This window comes from Ascaphus truei, chromosome 3 (assembly GCF_040206685.1).
Source record: "Ascaphus truei isolate aAscTru1 chromosome 3, aAscTru1.hap1, whole genome shotgun sequence".
Classification (NCBI taxonomy): Eukaryota; Metazoa; Chordata; class Amphibia; order Anura; family Ascaphidae; genus Ascaphus; species Ascaphus truei.
The window spans coordinates 199,419,068-199,435,784 of NC_134485.1; the positions used below are offsets into that span (position 1 = coordinate 199,419,068).

Below are 16,717 nucleotides of genomic sequence, written 5' to 3' on the forward strand. Positions count from 1 at the left end.
GTTCTCTGTAAAAAAAAAAAAAGAGTTTGAAGCTCTTTTAAATAGGACCCATAAGTTGGCAATATTCTACTCATTACCGAAGATCCACAAGGGCACATGCCTACCACCAGGACGCCCAATTGCCTCTGGTATTCTCAATCTAACAGAGCAATCTAAATCGAGTGTATGTGGACCAAGTCCTGAGACCATTCGTAACTCCGCTGCCATCGTATTTTAGAGATACAAAGGATGTGTTAAATAGATTGAATGATATTACTATCGAGGATGACACCTTATTAATCAGCCTGGAAGTTGAATCCCTATATACATCCATAATCCATGAACATAGGATTAAAGCTGTGGAGTATTTTCTACAAACTAGAAGTTGTGACTTTATTAATCACAAACTTCTAATTGTCGACCTGCTACGCTTTATACTCACACATAATTTCTTTATCTTCCATGAGAAGATTTATTATCAGGTGAGAGGAACGGCAATGGGGACCACCTGTGCCCCCATCTATGCCAATTTGTATCTTTGCTGGTGGGAGGCAGAGGTGGTCTTCCAAGAGTTGAAGCATTGGTATATCACGCACATTCTTATGTGGGCGAGGTATATAGATGATATCCTGATTTTTTGGAGGGGTACTAGACAATTGTTTAAGTTTATTACTCATCTAAACACATATACATTTAGAAGGAGTGTACCTGTTCCGGTGGGGAGAGGCAATTCAGCGGGCACCACGAGGCAGGAGAAAAAAGTTGCTGAAGCTGGACTGTGCTGTATAGCAATTCCTTTATTGTAGCATGGTTAAAAAGAGGGGGGAAAGCATACCCCTGCGCCTCTAACGAGTTTCACCCAGACATTGGGCTTTTTCAAAGTGATTGGGGTCCCCTACCCCATATTTTTGTTTTCACATATACATTTAATTTAGGCTAACGTCAGAAATTACCGAAACAAATATCACTTTTTTAGATTTGACAATTTTGCGTGCCCTACTAGGGAAGGTAGAAACAACTATGCACCGTAAAGACATGGCAACCAACAGTTTGTTACGGGCTGATAGCCACCATCCTCAGCTATTGGGCATCCCAGTTGTACAGTTCCTTTGCATCAGGAAGAATTGTTCGTCTAATTTGGAATTCGAAAACAGGCTACTTTGTTGAAACAAAGATTTATCAATAGGGGATGCAGTAAAAAAGCAATTTAAAAGGCTTATAACAGAGCAAGGTCAACTGACCGTGAATCTATCTGAGAAGAAAGATCCGAAAGATGATAAGCAGATTGTTAGATTTATAAGCACATTGTTAGATTTATAGGGACGTTCAACCACCAGTGAACACAGATATCCCAAATTATTAACAACTACTGGCATATTATCTTGGAGGATGAAGATTTGAACTAAGTTCTCAACAGTCGAGCAACACTAGTCAGCCGAACGGCAATAAACATCAAGGACAAACTAGTCCATAGCCATTTTACACTACCAACTAGAGATACTTGGCTATCTAACAGGTCTGTTGGGAATTTTAGATGTCAGAGTTCCAAAGCATGTTCATCATCAAGTCCTACTAAAATATTCTACAATTGGGACGATAGTCGCTGTTACAGAATTCAACATTTTATAAACTGTAAGACAGTAGGAGTAGTCTACCTGGCTTCATGTGTCTGTAGGAGAAGTTATGTAGCCAGAACAACACAACAATTCCGCCATAGGATTTTGGAGCATTTGGGAGATGTAAGAAACCATCATGACACACCATTGGCTAATCATATACATCAGATACACCAAGGGAATACATCAGGTGTTAAATTCCTTGGTATCGAATCTGTCCCTAGAAACATCAGAGCGGGGGATTGGAATAAAGAAATCCTGCAGAGAGAGTCCCGTTGGATATTCAACTTGGGACATTATCCCCACAGGGCCACAATGAAGGATTCGTGTTCTCTCCTTTTATCTAAATATGCTTATTAGATCGTCACCTTATCGGTACTGACTACAGTCAATTGCTAAAAATGTTCCAGCAATGGACTGTAGGCTATAAGCCTTAATCTGTCAATGATCAATTATGTTTCTGTATTTATTTGACCTCTATTTTGATCAAAAAATCATTCTGTTCGTTTGAGATCATTATGTCTAATAGTTTGAGAAATAGATCTCTTTAATATATACAAATATGCTAACCATCCTTAACTCCCTTGTTATTTACTATGTTGTCGATATTTATTAACAAAATATTGAAAATATAACAATTAACTCTAATGTTAATTGTGGTTATCTAGCTTTAAGAATCGGTGTTATATATATGTAGTATCTGCACATATTGATTAAGGAAATCAATCACTGGGTCTAGATATATACTATGTCTCAAACGCAACAATTATTTAAAAAATCAATCTAATGTTTGTTATATTTTTCCATATTTTACATCAAATGGAGGAAATGCCACGTTAATGCTGTAATACTAAAGAATTTCATACTTACCTGTGTTCTTCTGAGATGAACATTAGCGCGATATAAAACCAGCAAATAATGTCACGGGTTAACTTGGTGACCGCTGCCATAACAACCACCTACCTGTAAGTACTTGTACGCTGACTGGGCGTATTCACCTTTGAAAAAACGCTGACAAGCGTGAAACGTACGTCGGGTGATACGACATAGTGACGTCATGATGCAGAAGTTTTCGTAGGTAGCTGACTGACCAGTACAGCTACAGAGATATTCCTCCCGAAGGTAGCTGACTGACAAGTATGACTAGAGAGGTATCTCCACAAGCTTCAGCTGAAATATAGCTAATAAACTAAAATAGCTTCAAATGCTAGCTGAAATGTATCTGTTATATACTAATAGCTACAAATGTATCATAATCTGCACTGTGTGAGGCTATAACTTGATGCGGACATTGAACCGCGCCTCAAGGCATAAATACACGTCTAAGTGTGCCTTTAAATAGAGGATCAGCAGGTATTAGCACCTGAAAACCTGACATTGGCATACAGAATTGTATAAATTCCTTTTCCATATATAAGCAACCAAAATGTGTTATCAAGCGACAGCTAAACTATATATATAGTGGTGTTAGATATATCTAGCCTAAGCGATTGAATATTTAAGTCATTAGAGAAATAATACTCTCCTTTTATTAATATTTAGAATATCAAAGAATGTGAATTAAATTGTGACTGAAGGCAGGTGGAACTATGTTTACACTTTATGCACAACAAAGTATCAGTTAAGTGGCATGAAACGGCAGTCAGTCCCTGCAGTCACAAGTAACTGCGAAACAAGTATCAATTTGCTACACGTTTGATAGAAAAGTAATAATATTCCTCTGTTGCCGTTTGTAATATAGGACATGAACTAAAAAGCCATTAGAAAACTATAATGAGAAAATAGCTAAATTTGATCGTGATATACTCCACATGAGGCTATAACTTGATGCGGTAATTAAACCGCGCCTCAAGGTATAAATACACGTTTATATGTGCCTACAAACATAGAGCCAATTAGCTTTAATACCCTCTTAAAGCGTTTCCCCCCCCATTAATTGTTATCCACTAGATATTATATGATTAATATTTATTTTTGTAAAATTATAACATCTTAGGATATTAATCAAACTACAATTGCCAATCAAAGTTTAGCTATTTTATTAGCACATGACCCCACAACAGTAGCTGGTCGAATTGTGGTTTAGTTATCCAAGTTTGTTTTGTATATAACTTTTTTTTATATTAAAGCTGTGTGCCATATACCGTCTAAATGCGGCTGCTTCACTTCATACCCAAAGATAACTAGAGAATTGCGGTCTAGTTAATGCTCAGAGCTAGGATTCATTTTGATTATTTTTGTTCGTCCTGATTTTGTCTGTTGGAGTGACAAAGAAAATAAAGCACAAACTTGGATGTTCCCGTGACTGTGCTTTACCCTAAAAGACAGTCGGTTTTAAGGTTCCCAGACAAGAACCCTTCAGGCAAAAAGGGTATTTTGTCATAGGAATAACATAATCAGACAGGGGGAGGAGTTTCTGCGTGTGTTGGGGAGGACATTATCAGACACGGGGAGGAGGCTGTGCATGTACTGGGGATAAAATAACTAGACACAGGGAGGAGGCTCTGCATATACTGGGGATAAGATAACTAGACACGGGGAGGGGGGAGGGGAATGAAACAGATAATGAACTAAATGGAATAGAGGAGGATATAAGGTGGTATGGAGGTAGAATGGGGGCAAGTGCGAATTTGACAAGCAGTGAGATACCCATAGTACATACAGATAATACTAGAAAACTTCTAAAGACAAAACCAAGTGGGAGCAGAAAGGAAGGAGCAGATAAGATAATAGTACAGGCTGAAAAAACTTAAATGCATGCTTGCTAATGCAAGAAGCCTGCCAGATAAAATGGGGGAGCTTGAACTAATAGCTGCAAGAGAGCAGTATGATATCATAAGTATTACTGAAACATGGTGGGATGAAACTCATGACTGGGCAGTTAATTTAGAGGTTATTCCCTTTTTCGGAAGGATCGAGCAAATAGAAGAGGAGGTGGAGTATGTCTATATGTTAAACCGGATCTAAAACCTATTAAAAGGGATGATGTTTGAAGGGAATGATGAAAATGTAGAGTCCTTGTGGATAGAAATTAGCAGTGGAGGTAAAATAATAAAGAAAATGTTTGTAGGGATACTGTATGCTATAAACCACCAAATATTGGTGAGATTGAGGAAGCTAAAATACTATTGCAAATGGAGAAGGCATCAAAACTGGGTCATTGTTGCATAATGGGTGATTTTAATTATCCAGACATAGACTGGAGCAATGAGATTAGCATTACAACAAAAGGAAACAGGTTTTTGGGGGTGCTTAAAGATATTATATGACCCAAATGATTGAGGAACCAACCAGGAGAGGGGCAATACTGGATTTGGTAATATCAAACAAAGAATTAATAACAAATATTCAAGTCCTGGAACATTTGGGTAACAGTGATCATAACATGGTCTCATTTGAAATAAATTATCAAAAAATAAATTACTTGGGTTCAACAAAGACCTTAAACTTTAGAAAAGCAGATTTTAATAAACTGAGGTCTAATCTACAAGTAATACACTGGGATGATGTTTTTGCAGGGAAAAATGTAGAAGATAAATGGGCAGTCTTTAAAACATTGTTAGAAAAGTACACTTATCAGTGTATACCCTTGGGTAATAAGTATAAAAGAAATAAGTTAAAACCAATGTGGCTAAATAAACAGGTAGGGGAGGAAATGGACAAGAAGAGGAAGGCGTTTAGATTCTTTAAGTCAGAAGGGACAGAGACATCGTATCAGAATTATAAGCAATGTAACAAAAATTGCAAAAGGGCAATCAAATTAGCAAAAATGGATAATGAAAAAAGGATTGCAATAGAAAGTACGATCAACCCTAACAAGTTGTTTAAGTACCTTAATAACAAAAAAATGAGAAAAGAAAATATAGGACCCTTTCAGTGTGAGATGGGTAGGCACATTATTGGAGATAAGGAAAAAGCTGAGGTATTAAACAAATTCTTTGCCTCTGTGTTTACCAGGGAAGAATCAGTTTCAATAGTAGTGCCGCAGGAGGAAGCCACAACCTCTATATTAATGAACAATTGGTTAACTGAGGAAGAAGTTCATAAGCGGCTTGAAAAAATTAAAGTAAATAAGGCACCTGGCCCCGATGGTATATATCCAAGAGTTCTCAAGGAGTTAAGTTCAGTAATAGCCAAACCATTATATTTAATATTCAGGGACTCCATTTCCACAGGCTCAGTACCACAAGATTGGCGTAAAGCAGATGTGGTGCCTGTGACGGTAACTTTGTGACAGGCTATAATAATACACCAAAAATATACCTGGGTTGAACTGAACACAGCTGAGATATGATAAAATATTTATTCCTTGAAAAAGGTGAACACACGAGATTATACAAATAACAAACAAAATATAGACACTTACTTAAGATGGAATGATGAAACAGTCATAATTCTGGACTGGCAGTTCATACAGCAATCTTGAACATCACAGAAGTCATGAATCACAACAACTAGAGTATAGGCTGAGCACCATTCTTATACCATCTCAAACCCATCTCTTAAAACATAGGCGCCGAGCTGGCTAGCAAAATCTATTTGAAGTAGATTTTTCTTCCCCTGCTGGTGTGAGTTGGGCCACTTGAAAAACACTCAATTCTTTTGTTCCTGGCCCTAGGGTAAACAATCAGGGCAGTTAACTTTTGATCACAGGGCTAAATCATCCGGATGCCCTTCCTGCCCTATTAGCATAGCAGATGGAGTCTGCATTTTCAGAGCCGATCCAAAATACCATATACACTTTAATATCTTCACATATTAATAAGTTCCGTTCTGGTGGGCTCAGTGGGTCGAAATCTGCCAGTTTTTAATGCCTACAGTGACTCTACATATTGGCCAAATTTCAACTCTCTGCGACTTCCAGAACCGGAGATTCAGAAATGCACTCTAAAACATTTTTAAAATACAGGATTCGTCCCTTTAAAAATGAATCTCTGCTTTTCACTCTTTCCCCATTGAAATCAACGGGGTCCGCCGCCGTTGCGATGAATGGCGGGCTCCGCCGTTGCCGTCAATAGGGTTTCCCGCCATAGACTTTCAATGGGGAAACCACCGCCATTGAAGTCTATAGGAAAAACCAACAAACTTTACATTCGCCCACACTCCGTCTGGTTGGTCGGAGAGGGCTGGGAAGGGTCATGCATTAAAGACGGAACCTTGGCTACATGTCACCCAAATCCTATCCCTCTGGTCATTCCAGAACCGGAGATATGGACATACATTTTTCATCATTTCACACCTAGTCGTTTTTACGCCACGCGGCTTTTCCCCATTGGAATCAATGACTGGCGCCGCCATAGACAATGCATGGCACATGCCGCCATTAGATTCAATGGGACCTCTGCTCCACCATTGACTTCAATGGCGCGACCCTCTTCTCCGCTCGACCCCTTACGGGGGTCTCTCATTCCTGGACCCGGTGTGGATCGTGTGTGGGGGTTCCTAGGAGCTAGGGGCAAAAAGAACTTTATTCCAACGGGGCCCTAGAACCTAAGATTCCCACGCCAATTGTCTTTGAACTTGACCGAAGTGATTAAACTCTTTTCAAAGACATTGTATCCGCTTTTGCGGTCTGCGTTTTGGATGGCTGCCAACCTGTTCCTCGAGGCCGGCGTTGAGGAATCTCCATTGAAGTCAATGAGCCCATTGACTTACAATGGGAAACCGCCGCTCCTCCTCTCGGACGCCACCTGCTGGTCGTCGCTGGAAAACAGGTCCCAAACCGCTTCTTCTGCAATTAGAACGCATGGAGTCTCAATGGCGACCTATGGAAAACTGCAAAATGGAGCCTGAAAAGGCGGGAAAAGGGAACAAAGGGCAATAATCACTAAATTAACATTAACCCCTTCCCTCCCGCATCAACCCTAGTGTATGTGAGAGTGCAAACACCAGGATGAGATATTACATTTACACAGGGGAATAAACATTTGGATACTGAAGCAAGGTAAAAGACACATTACTGGACCTCAGTCCAGTTAGCCCCTTGCTTCCCAGATGAGAGTAGGGGGTGGCCAAATGGGGTGTAACCCCTTTAATCCCGGGCCAAATCACCTCTCTTATGACAGTGCCTATATTTAAAAAGGGAGCTAGATCACAACCGGGGAATTTCAGACCTGTAAGCCTGACTTCATTAGTGGGGAACTACTTGAAGGTTTAATACGGGATAATATTCAGGAATACCTAATGGAAAACAAAATCATTAGTAATAGTCAGCATGGATTTATGAGGGATAGTTCATGCCAAACTAACCGTATTTGTTTCTTTGAGGAGGTATGTAGGAATTTAGACCAGGGTAATGCAGTTGATGTGGTCTACTTAGATTTTGCAAAGGCTTTTGATACTGTTCCACACAAGAGGTTGATGTACAAAATAAAGCAAATTTGACTCAGTAATAATGTGTGGACCTGGATTGAAAACTGGTTAAAGGATAGACAACAGAGGCTTGTCATAAATGGAACTTTTTCAGGTTGGGCTAAAGTTGTAAGTGGAGTACCTCAGGCAACGGTACTGGGACCCCTGCTTTTTAACTTGTTTATTAATGTCCTTGAGGTTGGCATCGAGAGCAAAGTCTCCATCTTTGCTGATAACACTAAATGGTGTAAGGTAGTAGAATCAGAGCAGGATGTAATTTCTCTCCAGAAGGACTTGGAGAGACTGGAAATGTGGGCAGGTAAATGGCAGATGAGGTTTAATACAGATAAATGTAAGGTTATGCATTTAGGATGTAAGAATAAAAAGGCGAATTACAAATTAAATGGGGATAAATTGGGGGAATCCTTGATGGAGAAGGATTTAGAAGTGCTTGTAGACAGCAGGCTTAGCAATAGTGCCCAAAGTCATGCAGTAGCTGCAAAGGCAAACAAGATCTTATCTTGCATGAAACGGGCAATGGATGGAAGGGAAGTAAACATAATTATGCCCCTTTACAAAGCATTAGTAAGACCACACCTTGAGTATGGAGTACAATTTTGGGAGCAATTCCTTAGAAAAGACATTCTGAAACTAGAGAGAGCGCAGAGAAGAGCCACCAAATCAATAAAGGGGATGGACAATCTATTTTTTTAGGAGAGACTAGCTAAATTAGATTTATTTACATTAGAAAATAGGCTTCTAAGAGGGGATATGATAACTATATACAAATATATTCGGGGACAGTACAAGGAGCTTTCAAATGAACTATTCATCCCAAGGGCAGTACAAATGACTCAGGGGTATCCCTTTAGGTTGGAGGAAAGGAGATTTCACCAGGCAACAAAGGAAAGGGTTCTTTACAGTAAGGGCAGTTAAAATGTGGGATTCATTACCCATGGAGACTGTGATGGCAGATACAATAAATTTGATCAAAAAAAGGTTGGACATCTTTTTCGAAAGGAAAGGTATACAGGGATATACCAAATAAGTAAACATGGGAAGAATGTTAATCCAGGGATTAATATGATTGCCAATTCTTGGAGTCAGGAAGGAATTAATTTTTCCCCATTAATGTTTTTTTTTTTGCCTTCTGGATCAATAAATAAGTATAGATATAGGATAAAGTATCTGTTGTCTAAATTTAGCATAGATTGAACTTGATGGACGTATGTCTTTTTTCAACCTCATCTACTATGTAACTATGTATTGGGGTGGTGGGTGTCTTTTTAAAATGTATTAGGGCGGCGGGGGTCTTTTTAATTTGTATTGGCGGGGGCTTTTTTATTATGTATTGCGGGGTGGGGATATATGTATTTAGGGGGGTGGTTTTTTTTGGTATGTATTTTGTGGGGGGGATTGAATGAGAGCGGGGTAATTGACGGAAGGTAGGGGAGAGTGAGAGGAGAGAGGAAAAGAGGGAGTAAGTGTGACGCAGGGGAGAAATACATGTGAGGCTGGAGGGGGGAGAGTGAGTGAGATGGAGGGGAGAGCTCTACATGGGTAGAGAGTGGGAAATAGAGGGCTCATGAGGTGTGAGATGAACCTGATAGGGGTTCCTCCAAACAAAAAAAGTTGGTAATCACTGAGATAACCAGACAGGAAGGAGATCTGCATGTGCTGAGGATAAGATAACCAGGCACAGGGAGGAGGCTCTGCGTGTGCTGGGGATGAGATAACCAAACATGGGGAGGAGGCTCTGCGTATTCTGGGGATAACATCAGATGGGGAGGAGGCTGCATGTGCTGGGGATAAGATAACCAGACTTGCGGAGGAGGCTCTACGTGTACTGGGGAAAAGATAACCAGAGACGGGGAGGAGACTGTGTGTGCTGGGGATAACATCATCATACAGGAGGAGGAGACTCTGCGTGTGCTGGGGATAACATAATCAGACAGGGGAGGAGGCTCTACATGGGCTGGGGACTAGATAATCAGACACAGGGAGGCGGCTCAGCGTGTTTTGGGGAAAAGATAACCAGACACGGGGAGGAGGCTCTGCATGTGCTGGGATTAACATCATCATACAGGAGGAGGAGGCTCTGCGTGTGCTTGGGATGAAATAATCAGACACGGAGAGGAGGCTCTGCATGTGCTGGGAATCAGATTATCAGTCCGGGGAAGGAGGCTCAGCATGCGCTGGGGATAAGGTAATCAGACGGGAGGAGGCTCTGTTTGTGCTGGGGATGAGAGAATCAGACACAGGGAGGAGGCTCAGCGTGTTCTGGGAATCAGATTATCAGTCCGGGGAAGGAGGCTCTGCATGTGTTGAGGATGAGAGAATCAGACAGGGTATGAGCCCGCTCGAACTCCAGCTAAGCAGTTCAGGGGTGTGGCTCTGCTCCTGCCTCTCCCCCGGACCTTCGGTCAGCCCCCCCAGACACTGGCAGATGTCATCACCGCCCCCCCCCCCCCCCGTACACGTGTTTCATCCCTCGCGGGAGGTAACAGCAAGAGGACAAGTCCAGGTGAATGAGAGAGTGGCAGCTTCTGAGAAGCTTCCTGATGGCACAGGAGGTGACTTTTGTCCCCATGAGGTTTAGCGAGTGCAGCGTGTCGTTGGCTCCGCCCCTGGCAAGGATGCGACATGCCTCCATCAGTTCGTCCTCGCTGTATCTGCGCCGTCATGTCCAACTCTCACAGGCTGTGGCTCTACCGGCGGGCTAAGAGGGCACACCTGGAGGGGGTGGGGTCATGTCCTTAGTGCTGCAGTATAGGCCAAGATACAGGCTCTGCAGGTCTGTACAAAAAACAGAAAGACAAGGCGCACAACGCACATAGTGTAATGGAGTATAAAACGTGACTTTATGGTTAAAAATAAATAAATCTGCGTACATCAAGGTAATAGTTACAAGCAGTTGGTTGTTAGGTTTACCACACCATGTGATGACCGGAGGTAGCACCCTTGGTAAGTACCAGCAGGGGGTGTAACAGCAAGCGTCTCGTCTGCTTCTTACTTTACAGTTGCGGGGATCACAGCAGGGGATGTGTCAGCAAACGTCTCATCTGTTGTGGGCTCCAATTTTGTGTGAATGTCCTACAGTAGGAGTCCCAGAGCACACGGCTCCAAGCGGCGTGTTGCTTCTTGCGGGGCGCCCGGCGATGACGTCACAAATCGCCCAACAGCTTCCGGCAACCTTCTCCTGGAACGCACGGCGTGCGTGTCAAGTTCCCAACCGATCGGAGTGTACAGCGCACATGCGTCAAGTAAATAAGTTTACTGACAGTGTCCAGAGACGCTACAAAATACTTTGGGGAAACGAGCAAAGACACCCTTCTTTCCAACGCGTTTCGTAACACTAGGTTACTTCTTCAGGGAGTGTATGCATAATGATGGAGGTTGTGCATATATATACCAAACTTCCTCCAATCAAAGCTGCGGTGTCTAATTGCTGTATCATTGATTACATGTGTAGCTAATTGCTTGTGATTACAAACACAAAATGCTGTGTCTCACAAAGCTTAAAAATACAATCATTTCAATATAAAATATATAACATTGCATATCTAGGTCAAATAACACAAAAATTATACATAAAACATATAAAATCGGCGCATGAAGAATGAATCTTCTGAAAGAGAAGAGCCAAAGTTAGAGGCACAGAATTACAATCATTCAAGATTCAGGGACAAATGAGAGCAATGGTAATAGATAGAGACTGTGGTCTAATATAAAGACCATATATCAATGTCCTCATTTAACCCCTTAGGGCTCAATGAGTTCATTTGATATATCCAAAAAGTCTCTTGTTGTGAGAGATTTTTTAACCTATCACCTCCCCTTCTTTCATTGGGAACTACTTTGATACCTTTAAATTTTAGAGTAGAAGGGTCTTTGTTATGGTGTAGTGCAAAATGACGGGAGAGACTATGTTTCTCATAGCCTACTTTTATGTTCCTAATGTGTTCCTGAATCCTAGTTTTTAGGCATCTTTTTGTGCGGCCTATATACTGCAGGCCGCATGCACAGTTAATCATATAGACCACATATGTGGAATTACAGTTGATAAATGAATCAATCGTAAAAATCTCACCAGTTGTGAATGACTTAAAAGTTTTTCTCTCTGGGTGAATGTATTTACATGTAGAACACTTCCCACACTGAAAGTACCCTATTGGCTTATCTCCAAGCCAAGTGGATGGTTTAACAGGATTGGAACCCACATCACTAGGGGCTAGTGTGTTTTTCAGGTTTTTAGCCCTTCTGTATATAAATTTGGGAGCGTCTGTAATTCGGTCACCCAGGACTGGATCAGTACATAAAATTGCCCAGTGACGCTGTATAATCCTTTCAATTTTCTTGTTCATAGAATTATATGTCGTAATAAAAGGTACCTCAATCAATTTACTCTGGTCATTAATTTCAACATCCTTATTTTTTGGGATTAACATTGATTGCCTATCCATACAACGGACTGTATTAAGATCTTTTGTCAGACTAGCACGTGAGTAACCTCTCTCCAGGAACTTGTTAAACAGTAATTCAGACTGTGTCTCAAAGTCTTGTTCTCCACTGCAATTTCGTTTAATACGAATAAATTGGCCCTTGGGGATGTTCGTAATCCACGATTTTTTGTGGTTACTGCTTGCCATAAGTAGATTATTAGCATCAATTTCTTTGAAAAAGACTTTGGTAGAGACAGTCCCGTTGTCCATTGCAGTTAGTTGCAGGTCTAAGAAATTGATACTGAGTGGATCAGACACAAGTGTAAAAGTCAAGTTCCTATCATTGGTATTTAGATAAGAGAGGAAGGAACAGATTGATGAGTCATCCCCCTCCCATACGCATAGGATATCGTCGATATAGCGACGCCAGATGATTACTTGTTTACTAAAGGGATTGTTATTCCAAATCTTCTGTTCCTCCCACTGACCCATATACAGGTTTGCGAAACTAGGTGCAAATCTCGTGCCCATTGCAGTTCCGCAAACCTGTAGAAAAAACTCTGTTAGGAATAAAAAATAATTATGGGTCAGTATGAAATCAATTGATTTCAAAATAAACTCAGTATTTAAATGGTGCAGTGTAGTGTCTGACTTTAAATAGAATTGGATAGCTTGCAGGCCTTTGTCATGTGGAATGTGGGTATACAATGCCTGAACATCACATGTTATCCATTTGTATGTGTTCTTCCATTCAAAATCCTGAAAGGTGAGGAGAACAGAAGATGTGTCCTTTAAATAGGAAGGCAATTGGTTGACATAAGTCTGTAAAAAGAAGTCCACATACTGCGAAAGATTCGCAGTAAGGGAATCTATACCCGATCTTTAAATAAATATTTTATCTTTAAATAAAAAATCAAACTCAGCTTTTGTTAAAACAGTGTTGTTTAAGGCTTCATCCAACAATTTCCTTAGAAGAATAATGTAATCATTAGTGGGATCTTTGTCTAGTACCCTGTAAAAGGATGAATCATAAAGTAGGCGGTGGGCCTCCTTTTCGTAATCATTACGATTCAGGAGGACAACTCCACCCCCTTTATCGGCCTGTCTAATTATTAGATCTTTATTGTTTTTTAAACATTTCACAGCCAAGTTTTCTTGAAAGTTTAAATTATGTCTTAAGATCCCCTGGTTTAAAATCCTTTACCAGTCTTGAGAAGTCATTATGTACCATATTGAAAAAGGTATCAATATGATGCCCTTTCGATTGTGCAGGATAAAATTTAGACCTAGTTTTAAAAGAGGAGTGTCTGCAAATCAGACCGTCATTGTTTGAATCGATTGATTCAGGTATACAATCATTTGTATTCGTAGCCTGTGGGATTTCATTTTCTTTTTTAATAAAGTGCCGTTTAAGGGTCATATTTCTCACAAATTTGTGTAAGTCTGTGTACAGTTGGAATCCGTTTGGACCACTAGACCTTGCAAAATTAAGACCCTTATTCAGCACAGTTTTTTGATCTTTTGTCAAGATTACTGTGGATAAATTAAAGATGCCCTTATCTAGGGAGATCCCTGATCTGCACTTGAGTCCCTTCTCTTTGACTCTGGTTCCTGCTCTCGTTCCTCGTCTGGTAGTGATCTTTTTATTTTGGATCTCTTCGCAGGACTGCTTAATTGTTCCTGTTTCTTCTCTTTCTTTTTCTCTTTTACTGGGGAGAATCTGCTTCTCAGTAATTCTAAAAAACGGGAGCCTGAGGGGGACTCACTATTGGATTGTTTAGATGTCTCTTTAGGTTTGTGTTCATCTTTCTTAGGGTCTCTTTTTCTAGGGGATGTAGTGGGATTTGGTTCTCTATATTTCTCAGAATTACTAGGTCTAGTATATGTATTTTGATTGACATGGTAATTATTATCATCTCTTCTATCCCTTGATCGGTTTTGGTGATAATTCTGTTTTCTATAGTTGGACCAACCACGATGTCTGGGGGGGCCTCTCCTACCGGAGCCTCTATTACCAGATGTATGTTGGTCCTTCCTGGCACCGTGATTGGGAATATACACTTTATCTACCACTCTACCCCTTTCTCCCTTTTTGGCCCAGTCCCTTTCTCTCCCATTTTCATAATCGGCTTTGTCTCTCATGAACTTCTCATGTTTATTTTTAATTATCTCATCTCCTGTGGAGATGTCTTTGCTCGTTTCCCCAAAGTATTTTGTAGGGTCTCTGGACACTGTCAGTAAAAAGGGAGAAAGGGGTAGAGTGGTAGATAAAGTGTATATTCCCAATCACGGTGCCAGGAAGGACCAACATACATCTGGTAATAGAGGCTCCGGTAGGAGAGGCCCCCCCAGACATCGTGGTTGGTCCAACTATAGAAAACAGAATTATCACCAAAACCGATCAAGGGATAGAAGAGATGATAATAATTACCATGTCAATCAAAATACATATACTAGACCTAGTAATTCTGAGAAATATAGAGAACCAAATCCCACTACATCCCCTAGAAAAAGAGACCCTAAGAAAGATGAACACAAACCTAAAGAGACATCTAAACAATCCAATAGTGAGTCCCCCTCAGGCTCCCGTTTTTTAGAATTACTGAGAAGCAGATTCTCCCCAGTAAAAGAGAAAAAGAAAGAGAAGAAACAGGAACAATTAAGCAGTCCTGCGAAGAGATCCAAAATAAAAAGATCACTACCAGACGAGGAACGAGAGCAGGAACCAGAGTCAAAGAGAAGGGACTCAAGTGCAGATCAGGGATCTCCCTAGATAAGGGCATCTTTAATTTATCCACAGTAATCTTGACAAAAGATCAAAAAACTGTGCTGAATAAGGGTCTTAATTTTGCAAGGTCTAGTGGTCCAAACGGATTCCAACTGTACACAGACTTACACAAATTTGTGAGAAATATGACCCTTAAACGGCACTTTATTAAAAAAGAAAATGAAATCCCACAGGCTACGAATACAAATGATTGTATACCTGAATCAATCGATTCAAACAATGACGGTCTGATTTGCAGACACTCCTCTTTTAAAACTAGGTCTAAATTTTATCCTGCACAATCGAAAGGGCATCATATTGATACCTTTTTCAATATGGTACATAATGACTTCTCAAGACTGGTAAAGGATTTTAAACCAGGGGATCTTAGACATAATTTAAACTTTCAAGAAAACTTGGCTGTGAAATGTTTAAAAAACAATAAAGATCTAATAATTAGACAGGCCGATAAAGGGGGTGGAGTTGTCCTCCTGAATCGTAATGATTACGAAAAGGAGGCCCACCGCCTACTTTATGATTCATCCTTTTACAGGGTACTAGACAAAGATCCCACTAATGATTACATTATTCTTCTAAGGAAATTGTTTGATGAAGCCTTAAACAACACTGTTTTAACAAAAGCTGAGTTTGATTTTTTATTTAAAGATTCCCTGAAAGTACCCATTTTTTATCATTTGCCCAAGGTCCATAAATCCACGTCAAACCCACCTGGTCGCCCCATTATATCGGGTATAGATTCCCTTACTGCGAATCTTTCGCAGTATGTGGACTTCTTTTTACAGACTTATGTCAACCAATTGCCTTCCTATTTAAAGGACACATCTTCTGTTCTCCTCACCTTTCAGGATTTTGAATGGAAGAACACATACAAATGGATAACATGTGATGTTCAGGCATTGTATACCCACATTCCACATGACAAAGGCCTGCAAGCTATCCAATTCTATTTAAAGTCAGACACTACACTGCACCATTTAAATACTGAGTTTATTTTGAAATCAATTGATTTCATACTGACCCATAATTATTTTTTATTCCTAACAGAGTTTTTTCTACAGGTTTGCGGAACTGCAATGGGCACGAGATTTGCACCTAGTTTCGCAAACCTGTATATGGGTCAGTGGGAGGAACAGAAGATTTGGAATAACAATCCCTTTAGTAAACAAGTAATCATCTGGCGTCGCTATATCGACGATATCCTATGCGTATGGGAGGGGGATGACTCATCAATCTGTTCCTTCCTCTCTTATCTAAATACCAATGATAGGAACTTGACTTTTACACTTGTGTCTGATCCACTCAGTATCAATTTCTTAGACCTGCAACTAACTGCAATGGACAACGGGACTGTCTCTACCAAAGTCTTTTTCAAAGAAATTGATGCTAATAATCTACTTATGGCAAGCATTAACCACAAAAAATCGTGGATTACGAACATCCCCAAGGGCCAATTTATTCGTATTAAACGAAATTGCAGTGGAGAACAAGACTTTGAGACACAGTCTGAATTACTGTTTAACAAGTTCCTGGAGAGAGGTTAC

At 40.4% G+C, this 16,717-nt stretch overlaps 1 protein-coding gene and 1 pseudogene across 2 annotated transcripts in view; one reads left to right on the forward strand and one right to left on the reverse strand.

The window, feature by feature from the left end:
- The window catches only part of LOC142489353 (merlin-like), a 216,878-nt gene that overhangs the window by 23,561 nt on the left and 176,600 nt on the right, over positions 1–16,717 (forward strand). The window lies entirely within an intron of this gene.
- Positions 1–16,717, reverse strand: part of LOC142490571 (F-box/LRR-repeat protein 6-like) — a 43,666-nt pseudogene that overhangs the window by 15,036 nt on the left and 11,913 nt on the right.